The 19,790-nt window shown below is 53.9% G+C and overlaps 1 protein-coding gene across 8 annotated transcripts in view; it reads right to left on the bottom strand.

The window, feature by feature from the left end:
• Positions 1-19,790, bottom strand: part of Bcor (BCL6 co-repressor) — a 120,002-nt gene that overhangs the window by 80,418 nt on the left and 19,794 nt on the right. For 4 of the 8 annotated variants that reach the window (NM_001434117.1, NM_001434118.1, XM_087600023.1 and 1 more), the window contains 1 exon segment: positions 8,315-8,473. The gene's annotated coding sequence lies outside the window, so the exon portion shown is untranslated. 8 annotated transcript variants of the gene reach the window in all.

Raw genomic sequence — 19,790 nt, 5'->3', positions numbered from 1 at the left:
AATAGTCTCACATATCCACCTCTAGAGTGTCACTGAGTCCCAGGGATAGAACTCGAGTGTTCAGGCTCCGAGGCAAACCAACGGAGCCACCTCGTTAGCCCTATACCTAGTTTTTATACACTGCCAAGGATGCTAGGTAAGTACTCTCCACCACCACCCCTGTCCCCAATGTCTTAAATAAGAATGGTGAGGGTGGAGGGCTTTGGCCCAATGGTTATTGTCCCAACAGTACAGATTTGAAGGAACCAAAAATATGCTGGAAACGGAGTATCACAGGCAGGTACCATGTTGGGGTTCCGTCTGTCTCTTGCAGGTAGCAATCAAACTCCCAAGGCTTCAGAGACACAGAGACGAAAAGACAAATAGCTTATTCATAAACACCACAGCAAGGTTGAAACCAACCAGATGTGTGTGAGGCTTGAGTGTTCCTAACTGCCAATGATCACTTTCTGGGTGCCAGGTACTTTCAGTCAGGAATGCCCACCGACTAATTTAATCTTCTCCACATTATGAGACTGGCCATGTTGATATTTTGCATTACATGGCTGAGCTGAGAGTCACTACTTAGGCCCATAGCGAGGCAACTGGCTGAGGCAGCTTTTGAACCCTAGCAATGCAGCTTCCCCAGACAAACTTCCACCTACTCTTTACTTTTAAATTCTATTTAGATTCATTTGTAGTACACAGAGGTAAGTATGGAGGTCAAAGGACGACTTCCGGGAGTTGGTTCTCATTCTAGCACCTGGGTTCTGGGGAGCAAGCCCAGTTCATCATGCTTGGTAGCAAGCGCCTTTCCTTACTGAGCCATCTCATGCTACATGCTCCCCCTTTTTTCCTTTGACTTTTTGGGGTTTTGGTTTGTTTTTTTTAGAGAGTCTTGTGTAGCACAGGCTGACCAAGAACCCACTAGATAGCTATGACCTTGAGCTACTGATCCTCAAGACTCTACCTCCCAAGCCCTAGATTATAAGCATTTATCACTATGCCTATGGTTTTGGGTGTTGTTGTTGTTGTTGTTGTTGTTGTTGTTGTTGTTGTTGTTGAGACAAGGTCTCAGTCTGTAGCCCAGTCTCAACTTGAACTTGCAGCGATCCTCCTGTCTTAGCTTCCAGAATGCTGGGATCGCAGGATGCTGGGGTCGCAGGCATGAGCCACCATACTGGGCTCTGGAAGGGTGGGGAATAAGAAAGTGCTACAATCTATGGGGGGAATGTATTACTCTGTAACAGTTTAAGATAAAGTTAAACCAATTCAGACCTCTGAAGGGCTTCGAAATCTCTTGCAATAGGAATGTTAAATAAATATCATGCCTTTGAAAATGTGCCTTCTGATACAGATGTTCATTGCACTGGTCTTTTGATTTTAATTTGGGTTTGGGCGTCTTCAAGGTAAAACTCTATTTTTCCAACACTCTCTTTTTTCAGGACAGAATTTTAGTTAGATTTTTCGTTTTACCTATCCTGACAAGTGTGTGGAGGGAACTCGGAGCAGATCCTACAGACGCAGAGATGAGTGGGAGAATCACATCTCTCTCCCAACGCCCTTTGATAGCCTTAGAATGCTTTGCCATGTGCTATCCTGGCACACATCTGCAATCCCAGCATTCAGCGGGCGGAGGCAGAAGGATCAGGAGTCCAAAGCCAACCTCAATAACACCCATCAGACCGGATCTGAAAACGAATATTGGCTCCCCCACCCAAAATGAAATTTTTTTAGTCATGCACAGGTGTTACCCCCTAACATTTGCAATCAATATGATCTAGTTGTCTGGGTGGAGTCCTGAGGAAGAAAACACAGGACACCAGCCCCCAAGTCTTCATTTAGCAGATTGGGCTGAAGATGTTTATATGAAAGTATAAAAAAAAAAACACACCATGGAATTATGGCTTCAAAATACAGTCTTGGCCGAACGGTAATGGTGCACACCTTTAGTCCCAGCACTCAGGAGGCAGGAGCAGGCAGATCTCTGTGAGTTCGAGGACAGCCTGGTCTACAGATCGAGTTCCAGGATAGCCAGAACTACACAGAGAAATTCTATCTTGAAACAGACCCTGCACACCCCCTCCCACAAAATTCTTAGGGCTGAGAAAGGGTTCAGTGTTGTGCAGCACAAGACTCTGAGGTTAGATCTGTAGCACCCACATATAAACTGAGTGTGTCGCCTTGCACCTTCGACTTAGCAGGCTGAGGCAGGAAGACTTTATTCAAAGCCAGCCTAGGCAATGTATGGAGATTCTGTCTTTGAGAAAAACTAGAAACATGGCTGAGGCTACAGCTTCGTGCTAAGGAGCTTACCTAGCATGTATGAGACTCGGAGTCCAATCCCCAGAAGGGTGGAGGGAAAAGAGAAAAAAGTCCTAGCCAGTTGTACATGGCGTAAGCCTGCAGTCTCAGCTACACAGCAAGCTGAGTTAAGACTGAGGGAGCCATGCTTCCTGAGCTCTGGGCAGCACGAGACCGTGTTTCAAAACAGACACTTGAACTGGCCGTGGGGGCAAGCATACACCTGTAATCCCAGGACCCAGAAGGTTTAGGCAGGAATTCAAGAATACCCTGGGCTACATATCTAATTCCAGGCAGGTCGGGCTCAGTGTTAAGAGTCCCCTCCAAAACAAAGACTTTCTCCCAGCTTTTGTGTGAGAGAGGAAGCAGATTCCTAGAAACCTGGGGTGTTCCTCCCACTCCCTAGCAAGAGCCATCAGCATAGTATTAAAGAGACTGAAGAGACTAAAGCTAAAGGTTAGGGACAGAATGACTCTGCTCACCACCCAGGAAGAACCACGTGATCTGACACCCATCCCCCCACCCCCTCTTTCTGTTTATAGGGAACTTCTTGTGCTTGCAGACCTTCCGTACACAGAGCACAATCGGACTTTCACTCAGCCTTGGATCCAAGTTACCAAGTGTTCACAACAACTCAAATCCCGTAGCTACCAGGCAGGGAACTCGGGCCATCCTCAGTCCCCCGGGCCACTCTGGAGAAGGGAAGGGAACCTGGATCCTGCTCTTTGACAGCTTACTCTCTCTTGGAAAGCTTTCACGGGAACCTGGAACTACCCACCTAAACCAGAATGAGAAAGTACTGTTCAGAGAGGACTGCAGAGCGGCAGGACGGTTTCAGAGACTCAGGCTGGCTGCGGAGGGAGGTGCCCAAATTTGGGGGCAATGAGGTCTGAGTAGTGGGCCGGAGAGGGCACACTGCCAGCTCTGGTTGGCCCAGAGCCAGGGAGTCTGACTGAACTTGGGCCAGCCCTGTTGGCCCACAGACTCAGTACGCTAACTGCCCGAGTACTCCTAGCCCCTTTGTTTACACTTCCCTACAGTTCCCCGGTAGTGTTTAGGAATTCGCTTTGAAGGTTCCAGCGTGTTTCGCCAGTGCTTAGGGAAACCAAGAGCAAAAGGCTGGGCCCAGGCCAGATGGCTCGAAGGAGGGCACCTGTGATCACACTGAAACACCCCAAGGGGCAAGTGGAATCTTGAGGGCACAGAGGGAGTGTGCCCAGGGAAGGGGGATTGTATTTAAGGCAGTTCTAATTCTCTGCTGGGGGACTCCCCTCACAATTCGAAACCTTGGAGATTCCCAAGTTTGTTTTGTTATGGGAGGCAGTATTCCCTTATCGAGTTCCAGAAAGAGTCAGGGGGGAGGGAGTGGAGGGAGGGAGGGAAGGAGGGAGGAAGGGAGGGAGAGAGAGAGAGAGAGAGAGAGAGAGAGAGAGAGAGAGAGAGTTGGGGGGTGGCAGTGCTAGTTGCTCTTTTCTCTCGGTCTGGGGCAGCAGTTCAAGCTGGTTGTGACTTGAAAAGCTGCATTCTTGATTTGCATCAAAATCTCTCTCTGGCCCCCAGGGGAAATAAAGTCCGGTAGGCTTTCCAAGGAAGGGGAAGTAAAGGACTCATGTGACCTCTGCCATCATCCAGACAGAACAATCTGGAAGGCCCTGGAGCTTTGTCCCAGTTTAGGTTGGAGGTAGAGAGGTTCCTGGCCCTAAGAGGCTGGTAGCCTCACCTCCCTCCGGGAATCCAGCTGTATACAGGCGAAGGGGTAACCGTGGAGCTCAGGGAGGGGCTGACTTCCTTCTCCATGTCCTCAGTGGCTCACCCACAGTCCTTTATGTCCTTTGTTATCTTGCACATAAAAGGAAGGAGTCGCCCCTGCTGGGTCATTTTTAGGAGTCTAGCACTTGAGGCCCCAGATGTCCAGCATATTGCTTGGCCTAAAGCAAGTGCTTAATAAATGCTAACTGGTTAAAATAGTGAGCTAGAAAGAACCCCTTTCTCCAACCAGAAGTCCTCTAACTCGAGTTACCTGTGCTGGGTATTTGGTTTCACTTTTTGTCCCGTTGACCTAATGTTTTCACCCTCTGAATTCACCAGGGCTTCAAGAAGACCCAAGGTCTTTCTAGACCCACGACCACCACGTTGGTTTGCAAGCTAGGGCTTTACCCCCAGTTTGGATCATAAGGATCCTGCCAACTAGGCCTAGAATTCAGCTGATCATTCTCAGGTTCCTCCGTGCCTGGTCAGGGTAACTTTACCATACACATTCAGTCACTGGATTCTTTGACACATCTGTTCCTGTCTCCACGGCCATTTATACAGTCCCAGCTCCTGAGTTGTAGCACATGAGCAATGACTCCAAAGCCACAAAAGGGCACTTGGACCCCCTCCCCCCTGCACCCCCTGCAGCCAATGTTGTCTAGAGCTCCAATAAACCTCCCTCTTGCTTCCAGAGGATGACAAGGCCCGGGTTTAGGGGTCTGTGGTCTCTGGATTTTCCCCTTCGTTCCCATTTCCCCTTATTTCCCCGTTGCCATTGATGTGGTGTCTGAAGCTCTGCTTAGGGTAAACAAAGTGATCAGACCAGCTCCCTTTCTTCCCGCTCTCAGAAAAGTCACTTTCTCTGCTTAAGTAATGACTGCTTTTTTCCTCCCAGCCTCCCCTCAGCCCGCGTATATTAGTGCAAACTGCCCTGGGTAGAGTTTAATTAGGTACCAACTCACCCAGGGGCAAATACCAAGGACCCCTCTCAGGTTGAACAAATGGGACCCAGACTTGATAGAGGAGCCTGTAGCCAGCCTCCCCTGGCTGATAAGTGACTGGCGGCCAGCGGCCAGCGGGGTAGAGGGCTGTCCATTCTGAGCTAATGATCGCCTTAGGCACCAAGTGATGGAAAACCCTGGCAGGTTGGCAAGCTGCAGGGCAAAGCCAGGGACAATTGTATGGACCAGTTTAACATGGCTGCAGGGAGAGATGGCATAAGAAATGCAGCCTCTGTGTGTGTGTGTGTGTGTGTGTGTGTGTGTGTGTGTACAGGGGTGTACACACTTGCTTGTGTGTGTGCACATGCTTGCTTGTGTGTGTGTACATGCGTGTATGTGTACATGTGCGTGTGTTTGTGTGTACATGTGTGTGTGTTCGGGTGGCTGCCTTTTCTCTCTAGTTCCCCTGCTACCTTCCCCTAGTCCATGCTCTTTCCTACCATTTTCTTCTTCTGTTTCTAGCCCACGCGAGTTGAAATTAGAAAGGTCTTTGAATTCATTTATTTGTTTTAATAAAGATAGCATTTTTAAACAGCATATTTGCAGCAATTGAGTGTTAAACTAAACACCAAGCCAGCTAAATGTGTTAGGGGGAAATGAAAAGTCAGTTTACAAGAAACATATAATTAACGCGTTCTTTGACTTTCCCTAAGCTTTTGTCTGGCACAGGACAAGACAGAGGCGCCATAATCAACTTTAAATAAATGAAAGATCGCATCCAGGCAAAAAGGGGACAAAAAAAAAGTTTAGAGTGGAAAACAAAGGCCAAAGAAGGGATTTGGAGCAGTGGAATAAATATGCTTAAAAATACATCTTTTGTTCCTTTATGGTTAGTCAACATCCATTTTCTCCTTCCCAATAGGAAGGCTCTAGTGTGGACTCTACCTGTGAACAGCCATAGAAACACAGACCTGGAGGGGGAAGGGAGATGAAATGAGGCACCCACAGGAAATGCATGGGAGTTTCAGGAGCTTGATAAATCCAGGCTAATGGAAATTACTATTGCACAACACAGGAGTCTTGACGTGGCCCGACTTCCAATAAACGGTTCCCCTCCTCACCCCTTGGAGAAAGTGAAATAAGACATTAGACTTTCAATAATCTCATATGGTGATGATCAATCAAAACCCAGAGGAGAAGGCCAATTTAGAGAAATTGTATCTGCTTCACTGGGCGAGTGGAAGCAGGGAGCTGAAAAGAACACTGTGGTCGCCTTTGATGTGTGAAGTTGCTCCCAAATGACAAACGCCAAAAAGCACTGCCTGTACACATGGGGTCTTTTCAAAGACAGAGGGTGCTCCAAAGGCCCGTCTAGGGCCGCTCACTGTGGGGACCTGCCTAGGGGAAAGCACATGGTTAGGCCACATCAAAGCTACCTATTTCTATTATCTGGTGGCTACTTTAAGTTGGAGTTGCCATCTTTCTCGGTTGTTTTTATCGCCACTGAAGTTTATTTACTGAATTAACTTTTAATGGACCCTCGACTTTGCTCTTTAGAGTTACCTTCTAATACTTGGGCCTTTTTAGCTAGGCCTCCTCCAGGCTTTGTGACCAGCTTGCCTTTGTGACCCTAGGTCCCTATCCCCTCCACCCCGTCCTGGAGGTGAAGAGCTCGGCCTCTGTTAACTCCTTGACTGCTGGCGTCTTTTTGTGTGTGTGGCTACTAAGCACCTCCTGTTGATCACTGCCAAGTTCTCAGGTTGAAGGAAGGAAAAAGGATCTCTTGACCATTCTGACTGGCTTTCCACATGAGCCTGAAAATGTCGACAAATTTGAAACATCTGCCGGGCTGCTTTGGTCTGATTGCTAAAATATGCCGACCTCAAGCCCCCTACCCCCGCCCTTTTTAATCTGTTTCATATTCACAAATTAAGCATTTAGTCTGGGTAATAAATCAGGGCGGTTTACGAGGCTCACACGAGACAAACAAGCGAGAAGGGCGCAACACAAGCCCTTGGAAGAGGAGCTGCCAGAGCCGAGAGCTCCACGCACTGGGCAGCCCTGGAGCGCCCCGAAAGGCCTCCCGCACCCACGCTTTGGCAGGTCCAGAGGACCAGGTAAAGGATACAGATGAACAGTTCTAGCCTAGGCCCACGCTCCCGGAACCCTGCATGTGAACCTGGTGTACCTGGCCTGCCCCAGCTCCAAGCACCTCAGCGCCCCTGCCCTGCCAGGAAGCTGCTGCTGGCAAAGGCGACCAGCTCACCTCACACACGCCCTGTGGTAGGCCCATTAAGTCTCTCCCGACAGAGAAGACTGGATCCCCTCCCCCACCCTCTCCTATCCGGCTGGGCTCAGCCTTATAGATTCCAAGCCTACACTAACCAAGGAAGCAAAAGAGTGCCCACACGTGACTGCAACCAAGCCTGGGCATTAACCTCTCTGCGCCCCGACCTTTTCCCGCTCCCCTACCCAGGTTTCGAACCCAACTAGCCACAAAGCTACGTTCAGATTTAAATGCGAAGCGGATGGCGCCCTTTGAGCGAATAGGGGCTTTACAGGGGAGTTGAGAAGGGGACCAAATACACAAACGGGACCTGTCCCCGCTGCAGAATCCCAAGCCCCAGCTTTTAGTGGCCACGCAAACTCAAGGGTCTCTTATTTGTGCGTTTCCCGCCCTCCCCGGATTACCCATGAGAAGTGGACCTTGAACAGCGGTTTCGGGTCAGTCTCGGACCCAAGACCTTGAGAGACCTCCCTCGAAGAAGAAAGTGGCTCTGGAGTCACCTCGACTGGGCCTTTTGTCGCCCTGCTATATACTCAAGTTCCCTAACGACTGGTGTTCTTGATGCTATCACTGGACGCGGCGGGGCGGGAAACCCAGATCCTGGCCGCACAGCCCACCCGGAACCTAGGGAGAGGGTATAGAAACAATTCCCCCAACCCGCAACACAGCACAAACGTCACCCTTCCTCTTTCCCTAGCACACATTCCAACTGCGAAAGCCATTACCGCCGGCGCGCGAGAGACTTTTAAAATATTTACAGCCCGCTCTCCGCACGGTAGCCTGATCCATCTTGTGGGCGCGGAGGCGGGGCGTTCGGGCGGAGGAACGGAGCCCGGGTGGGGGGCGCTAGCTGCTTCTCCCCACCCGCGGCCCCCAGGTCCTCTCGGCGCCCCCACTTCGTAACCCCCGGCTGGGGAGGCGACCCGTGCCTGTGCGCAGCGCCCCTGGGGGCCCTGGCCGGGCCGGAGAGGGCGGGGGACAGAGTCCGGGAGAAGGGAGGGCAGGGGAGCTGATTTAAAGGTTCTCACCGGGAAGCGAGCAAAGCACAGACCTGAGAGCCGCCGCGCGGTGAAATCCGAGGAGCTCTCTTGGCGAGGAGGGGCTGTCAGAGGCCATTTATCTCTCGCCAGAGTGGAGGCTCTGCTCCCACACCGCCCGCGAGTAACAATGGCAGCGAGCAGCAGCTCTGCACGCGCTTCAGTGCATGAATGGATTGCGGAAGATGCTTGCGCTCCGCTCCACTCCCGCGGCTCCTCGAGCGCCCCTCCCAGCCCGCCGCCCCCGCCCCCGCCCCCGCCGCCTCCCTCAGCCCTTGTGGGCGCCTCGCGTCTCGGAGGTTCGCAAGTTGGGCCCTGTGGCTTGGTCCCTTTCACTCAACCCGCCTCCGCACCCCCCAATCCTTCCCCCCCCCCGCTCCCCTCCAGCCGTTTCCCAGGGCCTTGGCACCTCGCCATCGATTGTCATTAGGGGCTGAAACTTGACACTAGCCTTCCCGGCCTCCCCGACGCAGACACCCCCGCCGGCTCGCTCCCTCTCTCTTGGCCCTGGCAGCTCGCGGCAAGTTTACTTTCAAGGAGTTGGACCGTGTTTCCGCCGCAGAGGCCGACCGCATGCGGGCCGGGGAGGGGGGTGAAGGGGGGAGGAGGGAGTCGGGGTTCCGAAGGGTGTCACCTGCCCTGAGGCCTAGGGTGTTTCCAGGTGTTCGCTGGCTTTCAGCCCAGTCACTCCCAGCTCGCTGATCCACCGCGGGTCCCTGCCTTTGGCACGTGCGCGTGCACTCTGGGTACTCGGACCCCAGCCTACAAGTCCCGCCAGCAGGACAGCGTACCCAAATTCTTCAGGGCGACTAACAGTCTCCAGAGTGTAGGGAGAGGGCCACAAACAGCGAGGTCAGCCGCAGAAGTGTGCCCCCCTCGACTCTGCAGTAGGAGGTCTAATAAAAGCCCCTCGCCAGTTTCGGCCTGGATCGGAGCGAAGCAAACCCAAACCCTCTGAGGCTCCTGTCTCATAGTCCTGAGAACAATTTTTCTAAAGACTGGGGACCTTCTAGAAGTGGACACACACAGCGACCCTAAGCCAGTGTCCAGTAACCCGCGGGAAAAGGCTAGGTTTCGGGAAGGCAGCTACACGTGCGCAAAGGCGCACACTGGGAGGCAGAGCGCGACCCATGGACCCAGGAGACTGGTGAGGACAAGCGAGAAGCTGGCAGCGAGACAAAGCCAGAGGAGAACGCCAGGAAGGCTCAGCCGCAGACCCGGAAACACAGGCTGCAGCAGCCGCCTGATCCCCGGCGCGGAGGCGTGCGCAGCCAGGCCCTGCCTGGCATATCTCCATTCATGTGCCTAGTGACGAACGCACACCCCGACTCTAGGCGGGCCCTGCTGCCAGAGTTGGTCTCTGTCGGTCGGGGGCAAATCAGGTGTGTGGAACTTCCCAGCAGAAGACGGAGTCCCCGGGGAAGTCTTCATGGATCCAGGCCCCTCTGGCATCCACCTTTCTCCGAGCTTAGGACAAAGATAACAGGCTTATAGGTGGAGCGTGGTCTCAGGAGTGCCATGGTTCACTGAGTTTCCATTTGGGCTCCCCTATGGTGGTACCATTAGAGCATACTACCCACTCTGGCTTTCCAGCAATTAGGAACCAAGCTGGGTTTCCCTCAACCACTAGCACTGTATGTAATGCAATTTGAGAATAGACCCGGAGTAGGTACCTAGGCTGTCTGGCCACAAGCAGATTGGCACGCTGGGCCAATCAGTACCTCCCAGGTTCTGCTCCCCTCCGGCTACCTACGGCCAGCTCTGCTGCACTGGTCACGGCTGCAAAATAGTCTCTCTTCCCTCAAATGAAACCAAGGGCTTCCCCCGCTGCCATTGATTGGCTTTGCACATGCATGCCCCCTGTACCCACACTCTGGGATATCCACATACCTCCTCTGGCCCTTTCTGTCTTCTTGCTGGTGGTCCCCTAAAAACCTGACTGTCTAGCCGAGTGGAGAAAATGGGTGTCACCTCTGGGTGGCCAAGTGGAGGCCCCTGAGGAGTAGAGGACAAGGCCTTTAAAAGGGAATGGGCTTCTGTCTTCGAAAAAAGACACCCAGGAGGGGGGAAACAGGAATGGGGGGTGGAATCAGAAAGGGAAAGCCAGCACTAATCCCGCAGCCTGCCTACCTGGGGACGGCTGCAGACAAAAGGCTTTCCCCGGAATATTATTATCTCCTTTGCAACAGCAGTTCCATTCAGCTAGAAGGGAGACAGTGCAGACGCCCTTGTCCACAGCGGCAGAGGAGGAAAACTGCCCCAGAGGTTAAGAGAGGTGAGTGGACAGGATAGAAACTAAGGCTACGGAGCTCAGCTAGTGGAGTAGGCCTAGGGTTTCCTGTTCAGTAGTCTGGTGTGCAGGTCCTGGGGTGAGTGTGGAGAGGGGAAGGGTGGTTACTGGCTAGGAACAGACATCCAGTTAGGGAAGTCCCGGAAGGAAGGACGTGGCTCCACACCTCTTCCTCTGTCTGTGTCTCACCCAGGAGTCACAGCTCTTTCCATTAAAATCCAGAGTGGGCCCCCATTCCTAGGCAAACACTGTAAAGTGCCTCCCTATTCCTTCAGCCCGGAGCTATTCCAGAGGTCTCAAGTCAGCCTTTGGAGGCCCCGCTTTGCTCAGCCCTCCCCTCTGTCTGCCGTCCCTGCACCACTCCCACCACCCCCAGCCTTGGCTGCAGGATGCCTTGCATCCAACTGTGGTTTCCGGGCAATAAAACAACTATTAAAGTCACAGGCTCGGCTGGTGATTTGCATCGCATCCTCTCATGCATGGATTCAATATTTAATACACAATATTGAATACGGGTATTAAAAATCAATAGCTAGGGACCCCTGGGGAGGTGTCACAGTATGATCCCGATTCAAGCTACAAGCAACTCCTCTAAAAAAGCAGGACAGCAAGTTCAGCCAAGCTAACCCAGGTGCCAAGGGAAGCGAGGAGTCAAAGCTACATCGCAGCTTCCTGATATGCTTAAGGGTACCATTCCTAAGTTGAGCTAAATAAAGCAAAGCTAACCAAAAGGTATGTATGCCTATGGCCTTTACTGGCTGCGGGAGGGATGGAGGAGGGATGGCGAGCTGTTTCCATGCAGTCAGCCAGCCAGGTGCACGGAGTTGTTTGGTTGCTGTTTGTACTTTTCCTGTGGTTCAGGTCTTGCATGCAGGCGCTGAACTTTTCCCATCATGATAGCTCGGGTTCCTAGGCCTCAAGACATCCATCACTGCAGGCCCCATGGGGAGCTCTCGGCATAAGCTTTTAGGCTGATGAAGCAGGAATTCCAATGGCTAGCTTGGGATATTCTTGGTATGATAAAAAAACAAACACGAATGCCTAACTCGTGGGGTCTTCGGAGCTGGCAGAACCTTCAGGCTTGGTGGTGGCAAGGGGGTTGAGGGGTGTGACAGAAGGAAGGGGCCAAGAAAGCAAGATCATCTGTTAAACAGACAGGAGACAGCAAGCTCCTGGGATGTATAATTATCTTTTCAGGCCTGAAGAGGAACACCAATTATTCTCTTTCTTATCAAAACAGAAATATGCTTTACCCTAAAAAGGGAATGAGGCATTCCCAGAGTGATTAGGTGGAGGTGAGAGAGAGTAAACATTTTTCAGAACTCCGACACCCCCCACCCCACCAACTATAGAAATAGAAGAAAATTGACAATAAGAGACAACAACTTTAGCTGATTGGAAGGGTCTGGAGAACTTAGACACCAACAAAACCCTAAGTGAACTTGGCCTGCCGGAAGTACCAGCCTACACATCAAGTTATCGGATTAATTCTGTGAAATTCCTTTGCATCATACTTTAAACCAAGACGGAAGGAGTGGGAAACCATGCTCTAGTATAACCAGATTAGAAAGAGACCTCAGAAAAACCTCATAGTATCATCTGGGTAAAAGTCAGAGGCTAAGACCAGAGGTGTGGAGAAATGGCAGTCAATGAGCTTATAGTCTCCAGTCTTTGTTCCCTAACAGTTGTCAGAGAACCATCAAAGCCAGGGTGGGAGGGACACCCTTCCCAGAACCCAAACAGGAAAAGCAGCTGCTCTCTCTCGGTCTGTGGAAGATCCCCTAATGGTGGTTCACTCACAGATCCTGGGAGTTTGCCTGTGTCTATGCATGTGCTTCCTGGCTTTTCACAACCTTGTGCCTTGGTCCTGTGAAATCCACTAGCAATCAATCTATGGGCATGTTTGAGAAAAAACAACTGAGCTCTTGTATTGTTGTCAGCGGTTTCTTCCTGAGTCTACCAAACTTTCTAGTCCCACCGTGCCATGAGGCCAAACTCTGAGCCTCTTATAGGCCCCTACAGTTTACAGGCTGCACAGATAGATGCCATCCAGTACAAATGTGTGGCTGGGACAACCGATGGCTGACCAGAGGTGGCTGGGAGGAGGGGGGAGCACCACAGGCTTGAAGGGGACCCAGCTTGGGAGAGCTGCACCTACAGAGCCCACAGAGTGTTCTTTTTTCCCTAGAGCTGCCTGGTACATCAGCTCAGAGTACAAGCAATTTTGTGGTATTTGGGTGGCCTAGACCCCAAAGTGTGGGAGGCTCAAGGGATTTGCATACCAAGTTCCAAATTGTGGTGTTAACTAGAGTAAGAGACCCAGTAAGATAGAGAAAATGATTTTCCTGCCATCACTGCCTGCTCCTTTGTAATGTTTTCCTGTTAGGAACCAAAGCTAGTGGAGTTGTTCTTGGAGGACCTCTGGACTGCTATTTCCTGGTGCAAGGCTGTCTGCCAGGAGGTTCCCTGGTTTAGCACCAGGAGCCTCGAATCCGGCGGGAATCCTCACACTTCCACCAAGAGTCCCAGTCTCTTTCTCTGTCTCTCTGTCTCTGTCTCTCTCTCTCTGTCTCTCTCTGTCTCTGTCTCTCTCTCTGTCTCTCTCTCTCTCTCTCTCTCTCTCTCTCTCTCTCTCTCTCTCACACACACACACACACACACACACACACACACACACACACACACACCAAACAAAAACCACCACTCCCAGAACTGTTGAAGTGAATGCGAAGTCTGACGCCAGGGTCAGTGGAGGGACTGTCCCCATCACCAACAAGTTGCTGGCCTTGATAACAGCTGTGGGAGGGGGAAGGGAGCCGCAGGCAGCCACGACTGAACGGTTGCGATCTAGAAAATTCAACAAGAGGCCGCCACAGTGGCGGCGGCTCCAATTAGCTGAGCCAACAGGGAAGGCAGAGAGCTAGGCAGCGGCCCTGCCGATCACGCCCCGGGCGAGCAGGCAGGAGGGGGCGCGGGGCCTCGGAGCTGCTCGCCCCGGCCGCCCTCGCTCGGCCCCTCCCGCGGGTTCTCGGAGCGCGCCTGGTGTTTACATACTGTCCTTCCGACACGGGATCAAGTTTCAGGCCGCGCTAGAGGCGCCTGGAGCGGGCCACAGGCCGGGGAGAAGGGAAGAGCTGGAGCGGGATCTAAGGCCGAGCTGTACCGCCGAGAAGGCCGGGGCGCTCGTAGTCACAGTTAGCGTAGCCCTCCCTCTTTGCTTGGGGTGAGATGTCTATCGCGTAGGGTAGCAAAGACAGGTGGAGCTGCGGAGCGCTGTCCAGAGGGAGAGGCACCTCTGAGTCGTCAGTGGAGTCCAGGGTGCACCCCGAACTGGGGGATAGGGTGGGGTGGGGGTAGGCTGTCTGAGGGGAACCCAAGGACTGCTTTGAATCCCCCTGTGATCGCTTCACTCCTCCCCTAAACTCCTTTGATAGACTACCGGATCCAGACTGTTGTTATGGTTGTGGTGGTGGTGGTGGTGGTGGTGGTGGTGGTGGTGGGGTGTCTATGGACTGCAAAAACTCAAAATTCGAAGCGACCACTCGTCTTTCCTTGCCCACACTGGCCCCAGCGCTGCGGAAAGCCTCGGGCGAAGTGCCCGAGGGCCTGGCAGCCCGAGGGTGCCCGGCGCTGTCAAGTGTGGGCAAGTGATCTCCAGCTGCAGACACACTGTAAACATCCGCGTGTGAGCCCTCCTAGCTCAGGGTGAGAACCTAACCCAAACACAAGTGTCCTCTCGGGCTTCCCGAGAGATTTCTGTGGCAGGAACTGAGGACAGAAAGCCCCCCACCCTCACACCAGGACACCTGCATTCAAAAAAGAGTGCTCTGAACCTGCACAGGCGCCAGGTGCTGCTAGGAGGGGATACTCAGCCTGCCCCCCTACCCGCTGAATACTTGCTTTGTTCCGGGAAACCCGGGAAGCATTAGGCTGCTAACCCCCAGGGAAACACAAAACTTTTCGAATCTCAGAAAGGGCGGTTGAATGCATTTCGAAGTTCCCAGATCGGTCAAGGAAGGGAAAAGCAGATGGAGGGAGGAGATCGGGAGACTTCCGAGAGAGGCCAACAGACAGTGTGGGAGGAAAACCGCTCAGGGTGACCAGGCCGGAGTCTCGGGAACTCAACTCGGCGTGCTGGTGCTTCGCGAGTTCCAGCGAACAGCCGGCTAGGCCAAGTGGTGCCTGCCCAGCCGGCGGCCGCGCCAGCTTCCTGCCCTGCCCAGGACCGCAGAGCAGTCAGGGACGCCACCTCTGGCTGGCTTGGTATCGCAGGAGGATGAGGGTGTACAAATAAACCCCGAATCTCTCTCTCTGCACAGCGCCCCACCCCCATCTTCCGCAACACAGTGGATCCAGGCCAATCGGTGGGTCATTCATTTTGGGTTTTCAACCTGGGGTGAAAGGGAAAGGTTCAGTGAGCTAGCCATTACGGTTGGGTCAGTCTGAGATATCTTAGGTCTCATTCGTTGACTGCCTGGCCCCTCAACTCCCACTCCACCCAACCCCATCCCTATCTCCACCTAGCTGAGGGTACCACTAGCTTAGCGATATAAGGGATACAGGCAAAAAGACGAATGGAGGTAAATTTGCCACCTTTCTCCTGACTGCCACCTCTCACTTAGCCTTCCCAGCATTCAAGGAAAGGGAGGGCACCTAGGCTCTGTCCCATCCCCCGTGGGACGCTCCCCTCTGCCTCTCGGAAGCTCAGACTGCGAACGAGGGTTTTCCCCCTTCCCCGTGGGCTCGCAAGGTTTTTAACTTCCTCTAAACCTCCCTCCTCGCTCCGAAAAGCCCCGAGGAGAAGAGCAGAGAGGAAGCAAGCCGCTAGTGTGCTAAATGAAGACCATGTGTGAGGGTGGCGGCATCAGAGTGCCGCGGCCGAGGAAGGGGGTGGTGAAGGCCGGTGTGCGGCCCACGGCTGGCTCCAGGTTGAGGCAGCTAGCGACTGGCCACGGATAAGTGTGAGTGTGTGTGTGTGTGTGTGTGTGTGTGTGTGTGTGTGAGAGAGAGAGAGAGAGAGTGTGTGAGAGTGTGTGTGTGTGTGTGTGTGTGTGTGTGTGTGTGTGTGTGCGCGCGCTTGGTGGACAGGAGCTGCCGCGCCGCTGGGGGCGGGGGCGGGGGCGGAGCCCTGACTTCCTGGGCCACAGCTGCGACCCAGGGCGCAAGAGCAATCGTGCTCAGCGGCGGCGGTGGCTCGGGCCCGCCACGCTCGCAGCTGAAAATCAACAAAGGGAGGCGGCAGGCGAGCGGGGGAGGGGCGCGGCTGAACGCTCGCTGGCTGCTGTGGAATAATAAAAAATAATTAATAATGATAATAAGAGAAAAAAATTCGCCGGCTTTCTGGGCACTAGGTTTCCGTGGGACTGCTGCGGGAGGCGCGCTGTCCTTGACGCGGCCTCTCTCGCCTGGTCTGCCTGCCCCTCCCCCTCCCTCGCCCCCTCCCCTTCCTGGGAACCGGGAAGAGAAAGGTCTGCAGCTGACAAATATTATCCATTCTCCCCATCGATCGCGGAGTGTACAGATGTGAGCGCTTGATGTGCCCGCGGAGCGGCGGATCCTCCCTGCTCTCTCGCCGCCCCCCTCCTCCCCCTTTGTTCTCCTCCCCTTTCCCTCTCTTTAAATAGATTTCAGGGCGCTGCCTGTTGGAGAGCAGCTGGCGATCTCTCCAGAGAGAGAGAGAGAGAGAGAGAGAGAGAGAGAGAGAGAGAGAGAGAGAGAGAGAGAGAGAGAGAGAGAGAGAGAGAGAGAGAGAAGCGCGAGGTGCCCTGTCACCACCCTCCCCTCCCCCACCTGCCCTTCCCGCTGCGAGCCCACCTCCCCTTTTTCCAGTTTCCAAAACAGAAAACACCAGGAACACCCACGTCCACTGCATCGCGAACCTCGAAGCTTTTGGACGCTTTGCGCTGTCCCTGCGCTGTCCCTTGTTTCTGTGAGGAAAGGAGGAAAGCGCAGGGAGGTTACATAGCGCCATGGCAGAAGATCCAAGGGTCGAGATCTTTCCTCGGCAGCAGCAGGGACAGTGCCGGGTTACGCTGAGAGGGTACAGTTTACCCGTTAGGGATAGTCGGACAAGGCAGCCCCTTTATTCCCCTTTTGCAAATGGCAGATTAAGCCCTCAGCGCTCGGCTTCAAAGGGCCCCGGCCGCTCCGCAAAGGGTTAACCCTTCGGCCCATAATCGCAGACACGCACTCACACTCACACGCGCGCACGGTGCGCCCTCCCCGCTCGCCGGAGAGCTGGCCACGGCCCGCAGTGCACCCGAAGCTGGGGGAGTAGCTTGGGGGAGGGGCGGGCTTAACCAGGCCGCTCGAGTGAGCCGGGGCCACCTCGCCGTCTGTCACTTAAATGATTGTCCTCCGCTCCGCTCAGTGCGGTCAGTACGGGCTGTTAACAGGCAGTTGCAATCAGTTTCCGAAAGGTCAGCCAAGGTCCTCCCGCTCTCGCAGACGGAAGGCATTACGAAACCGCTTTTGTATCTGCAGTCACTTTAGAAAACGAAGCAAGGAGGGGCTTCACCCCAGCGCCTCCGCTGCTAGGAGCCCTGAGAGGGTCGTGGGCGTCAGGGAGAGGGAGCCTGCGCCCCCGCGGACTGGGCTGGGCACGGAGGAAATCACCGGCCAAGTGACCTAGGCCCTTCGTGTTCCGATGGGGAAGCGGAAGGTGGGCAGGCTGTAAGGCAAAGAGAAATGGGAGGAAGTAGGATAGACCTCTCAGTTCCCCTCCTCTCTGGGCCTGCAGCCCACACCCGGTCCCGGACCGAGGTGGGTGGCCTTGGGGGACAGGGAGACCACCGCTCTCTCTCCTAGACTCTCCAGACATGCGTAGGTGGTGAGGAGGGTGGTAGGGGAAAGACCCTTGTAAAACGAGCGAATCACCGCACGGTGTCTGAAGACGCTGCTGCTGCTGCCGCTAGAAGTCGTCCATCAGCAACCAGTCCAACCTGCCAGTGATAATGTGCGATCAACACCAAATCACCCCCGCCAGGCGCGATCCATCATCGCAGCGCGCCGCAGGCCCGTGTGAGCCTGACTCGCCGCTGGAGGTGGGGAGGGGGCCTCGGAGCAGGAGGCGGTCACCCAGCAGACCCCAACTCTGCACACCTGGCTGCCTCTCCTGAGGACATTCACCTCAGTGTTCATAACTCTCCAAGTTCCCCATATGCAGGGCGCAAACACCGTGACTTCTCAGTTCTGGGCCCGGTCACTTAGGAGTCCGCGTGTCCTCCACGCCCAGTTTACCCTGGTCACACCCAGCAAAGCCATCCTTTTCTTAGCTTTGCCCTGTGTGTACCCTCCCCCCTCCTTCGAGAAAGTGTGGCTGGCGGGAAATTAATATTTAATATCGTGAAATTGATTAAAGGGCTGGAAGCCGGCGATGGGGTGGGGGAAGGGTAGGGTCTCCGAGCATAATTAAAGATCTGGGAATAGTGGCCGCTTCTGGTCGGCCCGGGCCCCACAAGGCCTTTGTGAGGCCGAGGCGGGGACGGTGAGGCTAAGACAGCAGTAGCCTAAGAGGCCCTGGGTTCTGGCACTTGCTGGGGGTGGGGGGTACTTTCTGCGAAGTCTGGAGTAACCTAAGCTCACCTAGGTGTTACACAGAAAACTGAGTCTCCCTTGCCTTTCTGCATCGTGACCCTTTCTAGCCACTGGAGCCAAGGTTCAAACATTTCAAGTTTTAGAACTTTGCTAGATACCTCTTCACCGTCCAGGGGGTCCTTAACCTCCTCTAGGCCGGGTTTAGGAGGGACCTCCAAGGAATGAGTCTTCTGGGACTCTCAGACCCTGCAACTAGGGACCCCCAAGGCCAGGCTTGCCCAAGGCCCCACCCGGACCACTGAAGCCTAGGGCAGCTTAACTCGTTCAGCTGCACTGCAGATGGGGCCTGCTGATCCAGGCTGCTGTCTCCAGGGAGTGACCGAAACCAGCTCGGCAGGCAGCCTGACTAGATGTTTAAGGTTACAGTGCTTCCAGTGAGGGGCTGAGCTGGACAGGGATTAGAGATGGTGGTGCAAGTGAGGTGCTCCAGGCACCTGGGGAGACTTTAGGTAGGTGCGGGGGGGTGGGGTGGTGGTGGGGGGGAGTCTTGTCTCTGTGAAAGCTTTAGCAATAGGATGCTTGAGCCTGCCCAGGTGAAGTATGGCTTTAATCCCAGAGGCAGAGGCAGAGGGGCAGAGGGGCAGAGGGGCAGAGGGGCAGAGGGGCAGAGAGGCAGAGAGGCAGAGGGGCAGAGAGGCAGAGAGGCAGAGAGGCAGAGAGGCAGAGAGGCAGAGAGGCAGAGAGGCAGAGAGGCAGAGGCAGAGAGGCAGAGGCAGAGGCAGAGGCAGAGGCAGAGGCAGAGGCAGAGGCAGAGGCAGAGGCAGAGGCAGAGGCAGAGGCAGAGGCAGAGGCAGAGGCAGAGGCAGAGGCAGAGGCAGAGGCATACAGATCTCTGAGTTTGAGGCCCTTTTTAGTCTACAGAGAGAGTTCCAGGGCAGCCAGGACTACATAGTCCCTATCTCAAAAAAATTTTTTTCCCTGATACTTGGTTTCAATGATGGGGTGAACCCAACTCAGAGCCCAGACCTTTGTGTTCATGGGCTGTTTCGAACTTCTGGTTTTGTACATGATTTGTTTATTTAATTTATTAGAAATGGAGGGAGTGTGTGAAACAGTTTGAAAAGCATCAAGCGCACAGAGAAGAGAAAGCACAGTTGGAAGACAAGTAGCAGGAGCATTGATCCTCATGAAGCAGGAGACCCCGAGGGCCGGCCTGACTCGAGGTCCACTGTAGGGAAGGTCAGGACCACAGAGGATTAGGCTTAGCCTAGGGTTTATGGCTGTATTTGAACAAAGTGCTGAGGGGCTGCATACACTAGGGCAAGAGAGCGGTAATTAAAAGAGGAGCTTCTGGAGAAGGAAAAAGTAGCCTGTGTGGCTGCTGAGGAGGTGGGAGGAGGAAGTGTTTTCCTTCAGAAGAACAAGCCAGTGCAAATGTTATGCAGAACGACTTCACTTCATCCAAACAAAATGCAAAACTTCACATTCAGCCTCGTTTTCCAGAGCTGATATGCAATGTGGGAACTTTAGACAGAACCTTGAGGTGGTAGGAGGTGTCAGCCAACAGTTATGAAAGGTAATAGGAAAGCTTTTCTGGGTACTTATCCCCCACTCCCATTGAGATACCACCTGCACCAGCCTCTCCCCGGTGTGGGGGTGTGCAC

This window comes from Rattus norvegicus, chromosome X, assembly GCF_021556685.1.
Source record: "Rattus norvegicus strain SHRSP/BbbUtx chromosome X, alternate assembly SHRSP_T2T, whole genome shotgun sequence".
NCBI classification, from domain to species: Eukaryota; Metazoa; Chordata; class Mammalia; order Rodentia; family Muridae; genus Rattus; species Rattus norvegicus.
The sequence above is the reverse complement of the archived record's forward strand: the minus strand, read 5'-3'. Positions and strand labels throughout refer to the sequence as shown.